The sequence below is a fragment of the Cupressus sempervirens genome, chromosome 5 (genome assembly GCF_028749045.1).
Source record: "Cupressus sempervirens isolate cs-2001-9-10 chromosome 5, ASM2874904v1, whole genome shotgun sequence".
Lineage (NCBI taxonomy): Eukaryota > Viridiplantae > Streptophyta > Pinopsida > Cupressales > Cupressaceae > Cupressus > Cupressus sempervirens.
The window spans coordinates 138,794,705-138,811,654 of record NC_143122.1 but is presented as its reverse complement, the minus strand read 5'-3'; the positions used below and the strand labels follow the sequence as shown (position 1 = coordinate 138,811,654).

Genomic DNA, 16,950 nt, shown 5'->3' with positions numbered 1-16,950 from the left:
TTTTCCAAGGTAATCCAATTAGTAAGAACTTTTAATCATACCAAAAAACCCTTTAACTTTGCAAGAAATTAGAATTTTTTTATTCAATTTTCTGTAGCAATCCCTACCATGGATTCTCTACCTGTACAATGGATTTGTGAAACATTTAATAAACTCCTATAAACTACCCCAACTAATCCAAATTGGTTGTATGGTTTAATTTGGCTTAAAACAATAAAGAAACTAATTCCCTCCTAAATGTCCATGACTGTTATAATTTGAAAATTCAAATTTATAACTTTGTAACTTTTGAATTTTTGAAATTACTAAGTGATGAAACTTTACCAAATCATTTAAATCAATTTATTAACCTATCCATCAATAAACATTTTATATCCTAAAATATCAAAAGTTCCATTTTTTTTAGTAGACCTAAATAGTCTTTTGGTTCTCTCAACTTATACATCAACTAAACAACATTATCCTTAGAGAGAACTATATCTATAACTGCCCCATTATCATCAGATTGAGACCTATTTTCCTTCTTACTTTTTAATAATTGTGATCCTCTGCAATCCCAAGCATAAGATGATTAACACAATGGTACTTGAACAAAAATCACTAATAAACATTGAGAAGGTGAATTGATAATATCATTTTGTAGATGATTTTGGTGTCTCACCCTTTATCACTGGTGCTTCAACTTTATTAGCCCTCTTCTTTGGTGATCAAAAAATGAAGAATTAGCACAATAAAAAATCTAAGATAAGATTAATCCACTAAAATTAGAGAATGAAAAAAATTGAATCTGGTCTGTCATTAAGAATTATCAATTTGTACAAATCATTGCTTTCTGAGTTGTATGATAACCCTTGCTTGATGAGTATTGGAAACTTCTCACATTGTATCCTTTCTTTCACCAGTTTGAAGTTTCTGGTTACATGCACATAATCATGATTTTACATCACAAAGCATTCACATTCTAACAATTTTCATGTTTTTTCATTACATTTTGATCTAAATAAAAAAATTCTAAACTTTCACTTATTCAAATGACTAATCTAAAAATGGGTCCTATTAAAGAATCTAACATAAATTCAAATAATGTATCTAGATTCTAAACAAATCAAAACATAAAATCTGTGATTTAAACTTATTTCATAACTTACACATAATAACAATACCCACATTTTAATGTGGACAGTCTTGGGGGAGAGGTTGGAGAGTTTGCAACATTGTATTTGGATCCAATTCAATCTAATGAGCTAATTGGATTTGCTCTATATTTCAACATCTCAAGTATTGCCTTGTGGTCTGACTCGCGAACTTTTCAAAGAATCTTATTATGTGGTTTTCCACCATATTTTATCAAATAGACATTTGATGTGACAACAAAGTTTGAGTAATGAAGAATCTTCCTCTTTTATTTCCAATCCTCAAATAACCACAAGTTAGGGTTCTTCATACAATATTGTCTAAGCCATGTGCTAGTTACAACCACTGCACTGACATGGTAATCTAAATCTTCACCATCTATAACCGAGTGATCCAATTTTTGTTTGGCTTGGACATAATGACACAAATAATAACATATCCCTTCTTTATTGTCTTCAAGTGCAATAAAAGAAAAAACATGGCCTGCAATGACAAATGTACAAAATGCAGTAATTAATTCAGAAAATACTTAGGTAAAAATTATAAAGTTACATATTAAAATTACAAAGATATATAAATCTATATATTACCAAGTTGCACTAGATCAGAAAAGCAGTCAAAGTCAATAGAGGAGTCCATCTGTATCATTTCTAGTGCTTGTGGGGGACAAAAGGTGTCAATTGGGTCCAAAACTCATATATCCCATTTGTCCACCCATTTAGTCAACTCATAGTCATCCCAATTTTCCTCTGCACATGATGGACAATAGCATGTCATTTTTCATGTGTGGATACTCCATGAAACTGCATCAAAGTTTCTAAAAGAGTGCAACTCACTAGATCCTATTAGTGTGCAACAATCTTGATATGGTGCAATGTTAGTATTATCTCTCAACCAAAAGAATCTACAAACCATAGACTCACCTTCCTTACCTGAACCCATTGTAGCATTACACCACTGGATGATGGATTTTGCATATGTCAATATTGCTCCATCTTTGTACTTTAGTTCTTCATGAGCTAAGGTTCTTTTGATGCATACACCTGCACCATCGTGCTCTCCCTTTCCATGACCAACCTCTGTGAAATTCCACATATATTGAATTCTACACAACCTATGCATCCTGCTCAACCAATAGAACATCCATGCATTCTTGAATTGAGATGCCCAATTGTCTGACCAAATAATGTACTGATGATATGTGATGCCCCTATTAGCCAAATCTCCATAAAATAGTTGAAAACAACCTTGTACAAACTTCGTAGAATGTGATCGATCATCATTGATGTAAAAATGGTATTCCTTCAAAATATTCTTGTCATCCTCTGTACTTGTAGATGAATGCATGAATGTTATGTGAACAAATATGGAAACCTATTGAGAAGTATAATACTTTGCTTGCACCTCATTTTTTGGTTGTAGTGTGTAGTTCTCTGCAAAGTCTACAACTAAAACAATGGTATCCACTGGAAACATGTCCTTGCACAACTTGAATTGCAAATCCAGCCATCGAGCTCTATGTGTATGCCTTGCATACTCATAAATAATCTTTTCACGAAAAATCTTCATGAACTCATACATTGAAATCTTTTCAATGACTAAATCACATCCTTTTCCCTATTTTCCATCTTTTAGAGCATATTTCATTGTCTTAAATTTTTCGTAATCTACTATTTCATTTCCAATTGCATGTGTACTATCCGTATGTTGAAAAGTTGATAAAAGTCGTAAAGAACTACAAAATAAGCATGTACCATCCAAACATGATGTCTTGTAAAATTGTTGACCGTCCCCTATTTCACATAAAATGTTGTATATGAATTCCCTTGAAGATCTTGGTGGCTCATTCATGTCAAAATCCTGCAAAACAAACTTAGAATGCAAAAACATACATATATGCCTAAAAACATCAAAATGGTTAAAAAATTCAATATGTATCCTACAACAACAAGTTGTACATGTGTGATTTAACTTGACATAAAAAGGTTTACCCATCTCAAAAAATCTTTGACTTATTCAAATTTGAGGATACATATCAATAAATTTTGCAAAAAATTGTGTCTTAGTTGAGTCCAAAAAATGTTTCGCATGTGGGTCGTGATTTTGGCTATCAATCTTCCTTCTTACAACATCTCTTTGATTAGGAGAATCATGTGTATTATTTTTCCAAAAAAATTCTATCAATGATTTCAAAGCTTCACTAATTTCTTTATCCTTTCATGGTAGTCTACCACTAAATGTCCATAACTCATTTTTTGTTGGATCTTCCAATCTCTCATGCCTTAGCATGGCCCTCCTTAGAGTACCTCTACCAATTTTTAATTTTTTGTTTGTCTTTCTCATGAGTCAAGCTTTATTCATTTGGCTACTTACTATTATTGATGTAAGTACTTGTCTTGTGATATTACTATCTTTGGTGCATGATTTAGAACCCACATTGTCGTAAGCACTCATTAGATTCTTTACAATACTTTTTTCATTTGAATCATCCATCGTTCTTAGCCCAAGAATCTTCATGATAGGCCTAAATTTCAAATTTCTCATCATTTCAACAAATAATTAGCAGACCTATAATATTTAATTCTTCAAAAAATAATCTCCACATACAATTAATTTTTCTTTGACAAATATGATAGCTAATCTTGTTAGGCATTGATTTCAAAATGTTAGTATCAATATCAAATATTTTGGTCTTCTAAAATGAATTCTAGAAGGTGTTATAATCTCTTCCATTCCCTCAACATTTTGAACATCAACATAAGGTTGAGTGTATTGTGTACCTTGAACCGAAGATGATGTGCCTTGGCAATAAGATGCAAAAGATGGAATATCACCTACTTGATGTGTTGATGTTGTGTCTTCAACATGACATGATAGAGTGTGTACATCATCGGATTTACAAATTAGTGTCTCTTCAACATGAGAGGATGATATGACTCCAACATTGGAAGATGGTGTAGCTTCATAATTCAATTGTCTTCTTGAGCGTAATGGTCTCATTCATTCTCTTTGTCTTTCCAATTCTTCCTCTTTGTTTCTTTGTCTTAGAGGTTCTTGATCCTCTTCAAAAGTAAATTCTTCATTATTGCTTTGCAATTTTCTTTGTTCACGTTGTAGTTTTATTTTATCTCTTTTAATTGCCAAATCTCTCCCCCTATTTTCATTTGTTTGAGTTTTTGGTTTCTTTCTTGGCATGATGATGATTTCTACTTGTCAAATTATTCAAACATCTGAATTACTTACAATGTGTAAATTACAAATCATTCAAATACATATAAAAATTACAATTATTTGAATGAATACACAATATATATCAAACAACTTGTCAAATTTCTAACCATTTCGAAATAACATTTCATTCAAACATACAAATTTCAACGAATTCACTATATATTAAACAACATGTCAAATTATAATCAAATATGTATCTATATATCAACAAACAATATTTAAAAAGGATTGCATTAACCTTTTCTATACAAAGAATATTAAAAAAGTCTTCAAATCGCATATCCAATGATTGAATTTGGTGTTTGCTAGCTTCAAAAAGTCTTCAAATAGTGTTTGCTATGTTGAAACTCGTGTTTTCTGTTGGAACAATAGAATGCACAATAGACCAAAAGTAGAGAATGGATGAAATGGGACCCAAACTTTCTTTTTTACCATTTTTGGGTGATTTGACATAGTGTGTATATGCTTTATACTATAGTGCATACACACTATGTCAACACACATTTCTCCCTATCCCACCATCCCCCATCCCCTACTCTCTCTATCCTCTCCCATCCCCTACTCTCTCTCAGTCTCTCTTTCCTCTCCCATCCCCTACTCTCTCTCACTCTCCCTCTCCTACTCCCTCTCCCATTGCCTACTCTCTCTCACTCTCCCTCTCCTACTCCCTCTCCTATCACCTAATCTCTCTCTCCCATCCCCTCCTCTCTCACTCTCACTCCCATCCCTCCTTCTCTCTCTCGCTCGGGCTACTTTCTCTCCCATCCCCTACTCTCTCTTTCTCTCTCTCCCTACTCTCTCTCCCCTCTCCCATCCCCTTCTCTCTCCCATCCCCTTCTCTCTCTCTCTCTCTCTCTCTCTCTCTCTCTCTCTCTCTCTCTCTCTCTCCCATCCCCTAGTCTCTCTCTCTCACTCTCCCTCTCCCACCACCTACTCTCTCTCTCTCCCTCTCCCACTACCTACTCTCTCTCACTCTCTCTCACCCTCTCTCCTCTCCCATCCCCTACTCTCTAGATCTCTCAAAAACACTCTCATCCCCCCCTCTCTCTCCCTCTCCCACTACTTACTATCTCTCTCCCACTCTCTACCCTACTCTCTCTCCCTCTCTACTCTCACTCTCTCTCCCATCCCCCTACTCTCTCTCACACTCTCTCCCATCCCCTACTCTCACTCTCTCTCTCCCATTCCGTTCTCTCTTTGCCACCTCCTACTCTCTCATACTCTCTCCCATCCCCTACTCTCTCTCTCTTACACACAATCCCATCCCCCCCCCCTCTCTCTCTCCCACCACCTAGTCTCTCTCTCCCATTTGTTACTCTCTCTCTCTCTCTCGGGATAATCTCTCTCCCCTCTCCCACAGCCTACTCTCTCTCTCTCACACATTTTTACACGCTCTCCCATTCCCTACTCTCTCTCTTTCTTACACACATTTCCATCCCCCCTCTCTCTCCCTCTCCCACTCCCTTTCCCATCACCTACTCTCTCTCCCATCCCCTACTCTCTCTGAAGCTACTCTCTCTCTGCCCTCTCCCATTCCCTACCCTCTCTTTTTCACACACACACACTCCCATCATCCTCTCTCTCCCTCTCCCTCTCCCACTCCATCTCCCACTGCCTACTCTCTCTCTCCCCCATCGCCTACTCTCTCTCTCTCTCTCTCTCTCTCTCTCCCCCATCCTATACTCTCACTCTCCCATTATCTACTCTTAATCTCTCTCTCCCACCCTATACTCTTTCTGCCACCCCTACTCTCTATCACACTTCCTCTCTCTCCCATCCCCTACTCTCTCTCTTACACACATTCCCATTCCCCCCTCTCTTCCCCTCTCCCACTCCCTCTCTGACTGCCTACTCTCTCTCTCCCATCCCCTACTCTGTCTCTCTTACACACACTCCCATTCCCCCTCTCTCTCTCCCTCCCACTCCCTCTCCCACCACCTACTATCTCTCTCTCTCACTCTCTCCCTCTCTACTCTCTCTCTCCCATCCCTTACTCTCTCTTTTACACACACTCCCATCCCCCCTCTCTCTCCCTCTCCCACTCCCTCTCCCACTGCCTAATCTCTTTCTCTCCCATCCCCTACTCTCTCTCTCTATCTCTCTCTCCCCTCTCCTATTCCCTACTCTCTCTCTTTCACACACAGACCTCTCCCCCCCTCTCTTCTCTCCCATCCCCTACTTTGTCTCTCACTCACTCTCCCTCTCCCACTCCCTCTCCAACTTCCTACTCTCTCTCACTCTCACTCTCACTCTCACTCTCTCCCTCTCTACTCTCTCTCTACCACCCCCTACTCTCACTCACATTTTCACACTCTCTCCCATCCCCTACTCTCTCTCTCTCTCACACACACACACGCACACATTTCCATCTCCCCTCTCTCCCTCTCCCACTGCCTACTCTCTCTCTCTCTCCCATCCCCTACTCTCTCTCTCTCTCTCTCCCCCCCTCTCCCATTCCATACTCTCTCTCTTTCACACACATGCACTCCCATCCTCCTCTCTCTCTCTTCCTCTCCCACTCCATCTCCCACCACCTACTCTCTCTCTCCCCCATTCCCTACTCTCAATCTCTCTCTCCCATCCTATACTCTCTCTCTCTCTCCATCCCCTACTCTCAATCTCTCTCTCCCATCATATACTCTCTCTCTACCACCCCTACTCTCTCTCACACTTCCTCTCTCTCCCATCCCCTACTCTCTCTCTTACACACATTCCCATTCCCCCCTCTCTCTCCCACTCCCTCTCCCACCACCTACTCTCTCTCTCCCATCCCCTACTCTCTCTCTCCCCTCTCCCCTCTCCTACTCTCTCTCTTGCACACACACCACACACTCCCATCCCCCCTCTCTCTCTCCTCTCCCATCTCCTACTCTCTAGATCTCTCACACACACTCCCATCCCCCCTCTCTCTCCCTCTCCCACTCCCTCTTCCATTGCCTACTATCTCTCTCTCTCACTCTCTCCCTCTCTACTCTCTCTCCCTTATCCCTTCCTCTCTCTCCCCCCCACTCTCTCTCTCTCCCCTCTCCCATCTCCTACTTTCTCTCTCTCTTCCACCCATACTCTCTCTCACACTCTCACACTCTCTCCCATGCCCTACTCTCTCTCACACACAAACTCACATCCTCCTCTCTCTCCGTCTCTCACTTCCTCTCCCACTGCCTAATCTCTCTCTCTACCATCCCGTACTCTCTCTACCACCCCTACTCACTCTCTCACACTTCCTATCTCTCCCATCCCCTACTCTCAATCTCTCTCCACCATCCCATACTCTCTCTTTGCCACCCCTACTCTCTCTCACACTTCCTCTCTCTCCCATCTCATACTTTCTCTGCCACCCAGGCTACTCTCTCACTTCCTCTCTCTCCCATACCCTACTCTCTCTCTCTCCCCTCTCCCATCCCCTACTTTCTCTCTATCTCTCTCTCTCTCTCTCTCACACACACACACACATAGCCATCCCCCCGCTTTCTCTTGCTCTTGATTTGCATCTCTTCTTCCTTCTCTATGCACTATTTAGGTCTCAATAGTGTGTGTACACTATAGCATGCACGTGCTATTGAGACCCAAATTCAAAATCTTTAAATAACATGTGTGCACTATAGGGCATATGCACTATTCAAAATTTTCCATTAAAACCAAGCCTAAGGTTTGGTTTTGCCTTGGAGATTCAACCCAAAGGTTTAGAGATTATAAAAAAGTTTGAGATGTGTTTTGTTGCAAACATACAAAAAATGATTGATTTTTCTTGTGTGCTCTCCTTCAAGATTCCTCATGGTTGGGCATCGATAAGATCAGGTTACATGACATTGTAGGTCTCTATGTTAGCTATATAACCATATAATTTATTTTTAATTTGAACTATTTCAAGTCTTTCATCTATAATTTCTTTTGAATGTATGTCCATTTATTGTCAAAAATCACCATGTACTAATTAGGTTGTAGATTTTAGCTCATTCATTGAATTTTGCAACAATTTAGTTTTTTAGAAACTAGACTCCATTCTACACACTTTGAAATTTTTTTTTTTGATTTTAGATTAGTTTTCAATTATTTCTAGGGGGAGCACATAGATAGTTCACATTTTTAGGATGTGTCTAGTTTAAAAATTCATAAATAAAAATACACATTATAAAATTACCTGAAAAATTTGGGATAAACTACATAGAGTTAAGTAACTTTGACCAGAATGATTAAAGAATTTCAAAAAAAAAAAGCTTTAAATTTTAGGGGAGCCACACTTTGTACTGTGTTATGTTTTTTTGGAATAAATAATACCACTTTCTATGGCCCCCTTTTTTGAGTACCTAAAACTAAACCATTTTGAAAAAAAAGTAGTAGTTTAGAAACTAGATTCAAAGGACTACAACTTTTATTTTTGTCATATCTTAAAATTTTGAGCGTAACTATCTTCAAATTCTTGTTGAAGTTTAGAAATTGCTGATTTCAGGAAAAAGGTGTCCACTTATACCCCCTTTTTGGCACCACAACTTGGTGCACTTACCCTAATCTAAAATATTCACAAAAATGTTACACTAATTGAAAATTTATGATGTTAAATTTTAATAATAATTACACAATTAATTTTCAATAGAAAATGAACATATACCTCCATCATTGTGATGAACATCAAGACCTTCGTCATGTGTGGGATCTGTGTTAGGATAAGAAGGCTATAATAAAATGTCATGTGTATTGTCATCATTGTTTGAAATTAACATCAAATAGATTATTTCTCAAGTATTCAATTTGAGTTATTATTCATTGGGCCTATATACCTATGTGTAATATGATGCACTAGAATCTTTCACTACTACATTTGAGACCATTTTTTGACCATTATTGGTCAAAATTTTGACTCAATTTTTGACCAAAGTTCGACCAAGTTTGACCAGCCCATTGGTCAGAAATTTTCCAGTCAAAATTTTGACCAATACTTTGGTAAAAAAACTTCCATAGCCATGGTGCAAGTTCTGCTAGGAATTGGTCAAAATTTTGACCAATGAAGGTAGAAAATATTGACGAAAAAAGGTAGAAATTTTGACCAATTAAGGTCAAAAATGCTGACCAAGAAAGGTAGAAATTTTGACCAATGAAGGTCGAAAATGTTGGTGAAGAAAGGTGAAAATTTTGACAAATGAAGGTCGAAAATGTTGACCAAGAAAGGTAAAAATTTTGACCAATGAAGGTCAAATTTTTTTCTCAAGAAATATAGAAATTTAGACCAATGAAGGTCAAAAATGTTAGTCAAGAAAGGTACAAATTTCGACCAATGAAGGTCAAAAATGTTGGTCAAGAAAGGGAGAAATTTTGACCAATGAAGTTCAAAAATGTTGACCAATAAAGGTAGAAATTTTGACCAATGAAGGTAAAAAATGTTGACCAATAAAGGTAGAAATTTCAACCAATGAAGGTAGAAATTTTGACCAACGCCTGGGTGTAAATTTTTTTCAGGCATTCTATAAAACAATTCACATGCCTTGCATATGATATGACATTTTGCATGCATCTTGCACTCTCTCATCGGGCTGATGATGGATTACAAAGAGTAATCTGAAATGATGATGCTAAAAAACACAATCAAAGCCAAAATGAACTTGCATTACAAATGGATTGTGGAAATCTGATATTGTTGATTTTGCATGCATGTCTACCAAGATAATCACAACTTAAACATATATAAATATGTTATATATGTTGAAGTTGTGATTATCTTGGTAGACATGCATGCAAAATCAACAATATCAGATTTCCACAATCCATTTGTAATGCAAGTTCATTTTGAACTTGATTGTGTATTTTTTAGCGTCATCATTTTCGATCACTCTTCGTAATCCATCATCAGCTGGATGAGAGAGTGTAGGATGCATGCAAAATGTCATATCATACGCAAGGCATGTGAACTATTTTATAGAATGCCTAAAAAATATCAACAGTAACTAATCAAACTATCATAAACATTGACAGTAACTAATATGCTTCTTCATTAATATGCCCGATACAATAAGAAAACTTGGCAACTATGCACAACAAGTTATACGCTAAAAGGAAATAATTTAGGAGATACATAATTTGAACAACCATATGTTAAGATTCTACAATTTATATCACTTGCATGAGTTTGATAGTTGAGAATAAGTTCGTCATCCTCCCTATAGTATGTTCTGATGGCTTGCACATCCACAAAAGTTCTAGCATCTCAAATTTGTAGAATAAGAATTGTTTGGTAGTGAATGGACATGATTGATGATAAATCATCATATAAAAAGACTCCCATGTGAAGCATGAATAGAAAAGGAAATGAATATGGGTGATAGGGAAGAGAATTCAATAATACAGGCTCCTAACTTTAGTTATAGTCATGATATGGGTAATGCACAACTGCCTCCTAGATTCACGTTCCATCCCACTAATGAAGAGCTCATAACACATTATCTCATTAGAAAAGTTTTAGACAAAAATTTCACAGGAAGGGCTATTACTGAAGTCCATTATAGCTTGCAAGACCAGACATGACCATCTTCATCCTCACATCTAAGGTTTATCAAGCTAGAAAAAGTGTGTAACTATTGAACAAAATCTGTAAATATTTTTCTTAAATGGTATACTCTCAATTAAGCATCTAGTTGTTATATGTTGTTAGTTTTTCCTTGGACTAAAAGCTTCAATGGAAAGATAAAACTGAAGCTGACTACAATATATATTATTATTACTTTCTTGCACGAACAAGTCTTGAAACATTCTCTTCAAGTACACCCAACTCTCTCTTCTATATCTATAATAGTGGCTCCCTCTTACATATATAAGATTTCACAATATAACCAATTCAACCAACTATCGTTGGGTTGAAAGGTTCCTTGTTAGATGAATTTGAACCAATGGTATCATCTAAGGAACATCCACAAAAATTCCAACAAAAACCTTGATGATGGATTTAGTATCTGCCACCAATTTAGAAAGATTCTTACCTGTCTAAGCCACTTGTTGGTTCATCCAAAAATAACAACCTTGGCCTCATTAGAATTTCTAAGGCAATTCTCACTCTTCTCTTTTCTCCACCACTGATTCCCCTCAGGTGCCAGATTCCTATGGGAGTGTTGGCACATTCCTAAAGGCCCATTTCCACAAGTGTAGACTCTACTAATGCTAATTTCTTTGACCAGGGCATTTTATCAAGGAGCCTTACATGACCAGAGTATGCTATGCTTTCTCTCACCATCAAGGTCCCAATTAGAGTATCCTCTTGAGTTACATATGCCTATGAGAAAAAAGAGGAGAGGAAAACAACACCCATGTAAGAATATAACATCAAACATCAACAATTTACCCAAAAACTACTTCTTTGATTAAATCATACAGCAATTCCAAAGGAGAGCTTTTGCTTTCAGCCATTCATCTTGATAGATCCAAACTGAAATGCATTAGCTACCAATCTACTTGATTTCCACAACACAAATCAAACATCTAAAACTTCATGAATCACAAATCAAATATGAAATTCATCATCTACTTCATGGGAAATGGAAACCCAATTGATATTACCTGCAAGGGCATCCAAGAGAGTAGATTTTCAAGAGCCAGAGGGGCCCATGAGAGCCATCAAGGTGCAAGGTGCCAAAAATTGTGCTGCTCAAATGCAACAAGGGTTACAGTGTTCTTAGGGTGTAATTGATAGTGTTTTTGCACAGATATTTTACGGTTTCAAGAAAATTTCATTTTCAAATAAAATTAGGTTTCAAACAGTTGTAGTGCATGCATGTAAAATCAGGTTTCTACATACGTACATGTAATAATTCTAGTGCATGCATGTATCCACATATATATCCCAATTTGTGCATATTTTACAATTATGGAATGCTATAAAACCACATTTCTTTGAGGTATTCCATTAAAAATGGTATACATCCATGTACACACATAGCTATGTACATACATATACATATTATATATGTACATACATAAAAAAAATGCATACATACACACACATATCAATGCCATGTGTATTCTTCCACAACTTGCATAGATGTCCACTAGGCTAGTGGCAACTGCAACATGCAACAAAATATTTATTATTTATGCTTTTCAGCATATGGATACAAAGCACAATTCAAAGCACAACATCAATACAAAGACAATTCAAAGCACAACAATCAATACACTTTGCAACATGTGGATAATTAACAAAGTAGTCAGCAACTACAAAAACAATCAAATGTGAAGACTGAAATTTGGAATTTGACAAGCTAACCTCAATGAGTGAGACAAAAGCAAAGGCCATCATTGCAAATGCTTTTCTTGCATCAAATATGTGTGCTCCCCATTGGAATGGATAGGGAATCCTTATCCTGTGGAATAAAAAGAATGAGTGAAAACTATTTTCAAAATTGTTATCTTTTAAAACAAAATTACTATATGATCAAATTAAAATTGTTCTCAAAAATTATCTTTAAAAGAGAGGCAAGAGGAACTTTGGTGCAGGGGCTCCCAATGGACATAGGAAGCTACAAGGTACACCAAGAGCTATGAAGGAGACAATGAAGGTACCAAGGGCAATCAATGCCTCATGAAGACATGTCAAGTCATTTGGTGATGAATTATGGCTATTGAAGCCATCAAATGTAAGGGAAGCATGAAATTGTCAAAATTGTAATGTATTGCCAAGAATGGAAAAATTTAGGCCAAATGGCACAAGTGAGGAGTTAAGAGTCATTCAATGTAATGTGAGAGATATAGAGGGTCATTTAGGTGTAACAATTTTATATTAATGTCCAAAATAATGTAATAAGGCTATCAAAGCCTCTAAAGGCGTAAACGGCACTAAAAGTACAATATTTTATAAATTGCCAATGTTGGCAACATAAGCCAAATAAGGCTTGATGATGGGGACACAACCCAAGAACATAATGGAACCAACAGAAAGGGAAAATTATATTAACTGAGAAAATAAGCTAGTACAAACAGTGTAGAGAAAATAAACTTCAAAACATGCCCTAAGGCTTACAATAGCATAAATCTGGAGAATATTTCTCCTTTTAGCACCCCCTCTCAAACTCCACTCCGAACTGGCTTTTACAATGCCAGAAATCTCCTTAGATAGAACCCGGAGGGTTAAGGACTAGGAGTACATTCTAGAAAGTGCTAGTAGGCATCCACCGACAAAATAGAAGGTTCCAGAAGCTGCGTTAGAAGTCGGTGCAAATCTAGAAGAATCCAGAAATGGTAGCCGAACTTTCGGGAGGCATAACTTTTGAACCGTAGCTCCGATTGACGAACCGTTTACTTATTTGGAAAGCTCTTGAAGCGCTCTATAGCCCTATGGAAAGCTTCACTCGTCCCCCATTTTTTGACCATTTTTGAGGTCATTTAATGCCCCAAACCTGACTTTGAAGCATTCTTAGGAGGTCTCCAAAACCCGAAAAACTGCAATAACTTTCAAATCGTGGGGCCTATTAACCTGATTCTTTTTCTGGAATGCTCTAAGTCATGATTACATTCATCTAGCCAATTCGCACCTTCTAGTTTATCGAAATGATGGCCCAAATACATGCTCCTATTTTTTTTGGGATTTTCAAACGCACTGATAGTTGAACTATGAGAGTTGGAATCTTTATTTGAGCCAAATGGGTATCCAAAAATGTAAAGACATGAAACAGAAACTAAGTCTAAGTACATTTTTTTTTTTTTGGGTGACACAGGATTGCCCTTATACCTCTGGATGCTCCTGCATCAGACACCCAGGGTAGATTGAAAAGTGACCCTGTCACTTTATGGATGGTAGAGGAAATCCCAAATGGGAAACCTCAGCTGCTGAAATCCAAGTTGAGTCCTCGATCGGCCGTCCTTTCCATTTGACCAAATACTTTTCATATTGCCTGTTTCTGGTACTCCTACCCACACGATGATCTAGAATGTCTTCTATCTCCTCCTTCTTAGAAGCAGGAATTGGACATGGCTCTAAAACTAGCTCCTCATCTGCACCATCATCATGATACTCTGTTAAATCTGCAATGTTGAAAATGGGAGAAATGTGAATACCATCTGGCAGCTCCACCTCATATGCATTTCCTGAGTTATGTTTCTTCAAAACTTTGCAGGGGCCAAATTTCTTCATTTTCAGCTTGTTGTAAGTACCAACTGGAAATGTTTCTTTTCGTAAGTGCACCATGACTAGATCCCCTACTTGGAATTCCTTATGTCTTCTCCTTTGATCAGCCCCAGCTTTATACTCTTGATTCATCTTGATAATGTGTGCTTGAACCTCCTCATGTAGATGCTTGATGTGTTCAGCAAATTCCTCAGCTTCAGTACTTGTCCTCTCCCCTTGTTCTATCTTCCTCAATTCTGGTGCAGTCTGTTGGTGTTTGAAAATGTTACCCATTTCCAATTACCCTAATGAGAATATAACACATCTAGGGGTAGCTAACTCCCATTATCAACACATCCATTCAGACACCAGGCCAACTATAAGGCATGACCCTTCTTCTTCTTCAGGCTCTGCAAAACCTAGGTGGGTGGACCTACAGATTCTTTATATGGTACCAGTTGTCAAAGCATACACTGAATCTAATATGAAGCAAATAAAACCCTTATTTCTCCTGATAACTCATGAAATGACATCCATCTACAGTAGCTAAATGCAGATCTAGGAATCTCATGAGCTGAGTGAGGGCATTCTATTATAGCTCTTCAACATGAAAGGGGAAAAGCGTTTGATTATTGATGTTGATCTCAGCAAAACCTCAAATATGCAACAGTATAACAGGTGATCCTATAAGTGATCAGTGCCTTATCTATTGGGCAATTCATACAAAAACCTAACACACATCCCTAAAAATCATTGATATGTGCCATACATCAGGACTTCCTGATCTATCTAACCACTTTGTGAACTAGACATCTGCATCCTTCTGAACCTCATACTCGACTTATCCCTTCATGAAATCTGCAATCCTATGATGAGGAATCAAGCATTTACATAACTCTTTGAGTCATAAGAAAAATAAGTCAACATATACAACCAATAAGTTGCAACTGAGTTTCATATTCTTTGTTTACAAAACACAAAAGATCACAAACAACATGAATGAGAGACAAGATATCAGAATGAAGATTGACTTGCTGTTGCCTTATCATTCATTTCCTTGAAACAAATTACAATAAGATGCATGAAATTTAAATGCAAAGCTACCTAATAGATCAGACTATCTGTATTCTTATTTCTATTGTTGTTCACATGAGAGAAATTGCTGAAGAAATATGTGGTATCACAGTATGGGAACATATCAAAACTGGATCCAAAATTTGGTATCTCAGTAGTGACTAGTTTTTCTCCAAAAACTGGAACCCTTACAAAGTATCAGAGAAAGAAAGATATAGACAAGAAAGAAATCCCGGATCTGTTCTGAAAATGACAAGTGTCCACTTGAAAATCAATCTTCTGGCAACTGAAAAACTTCTTTCTTCCATCCCATCTTGATCTGATTTTGTTTCATCATTTTTTGCAACTGATTTGCACAATATCTCTGTTGAAATGATGAAACATTGCTGAGTCACCACAATACCTGATTTACACATTGAAAAGCTTGGCAAAAATTTGGTTGAATTGAGTGAATGTGGGAAACGTGAACTCCAACCGCATTCTTACCAAGTTTTACTGATCCCCTAATTGGATTTTCAATTTTTTACCCATTCTATTGAGGAAGCCCCAAAATTCACGTTTCTAGCTATAGCTCAAACCAGGAAGCACTTGTGCAAAAATTGACTTCAGAAATGGAAAATTTGGATTCTCACGATTCCAACGGTATATGATAAGGCATATCTAGCCTCTGAGAAATGCCTGAAATCTTCGCTTGAAAAACAGTCCCTTGCATGTCAGTTTCTTGGCAAAATAATTTTAAAATGAAAATTTTAAAATCATTTTATTTTTCCTAGCCCTTCCAAATTCGAGTCAACTCTAGGTTTGACCAATGCTATGTGTCACTTTCTGATTCGCTGTTATCTCCAGGCGGGACCCACGTTGCATTTTGAATCTTGCCGGATTTTCAGAATTTTTCGGCGACCTTGCTATGTCGCTAGCTGGATTTTTCAAGATTTTTCGGCAAGCAACATAGCGTCCTGTCAAATTTTTGACTTTTTCGGCCGCCTATAAGCTGCTGATGTCATCATTTGGGCATGCATTTTAATTTAAAATTTATTATGTCATTGCCTAACTGGCCGGCTGGACCCACCTACACATGCACTTGGCTTCAAAAGCCATTGTCTTATTGACATTGAACTTATTGAGTGCATTAGTATTTAAACTATAAAATATTTCGTCACCCACCCAATGTGGGATAAAACGTTTTGAGTTTTTCCTTTTACTGCAGTTTTTTTTGCTTGCAAGGCACATGCGTTTGATGCCATCTTCACATTCCTCCTTGGCTGGATGCTTTGGCCCTTCTTTTAATGCATTGTTTTCTCTTTTGAACTATGTCTTGGGCTGTACATTACATGCCCCTTGTTAAAAACGTGATCTGCCCCCATTTTATTCTTTTGTTTTACACAGGAGACTTCTGGAGCAGCCGTGGACACCTTCCTCTATGCCTT

The 16,950-nt window shown here is 37.4% G+C and overlaps 1 pseudogene; it reads right to left on the bottom strand.

The window, feature by feature from the left end:
* LOC149554880 (L-aspartate oxidase 2-a, chloroplastic-like) overlaps positions 1-16,621 on the bottom strand; it is a 33,432-nt pseudogene extending 16,811 nt beyond the window's left edge.
* Between the last annotated feature and the right edge of the window lie 329 nt (positions 16,622-16,950).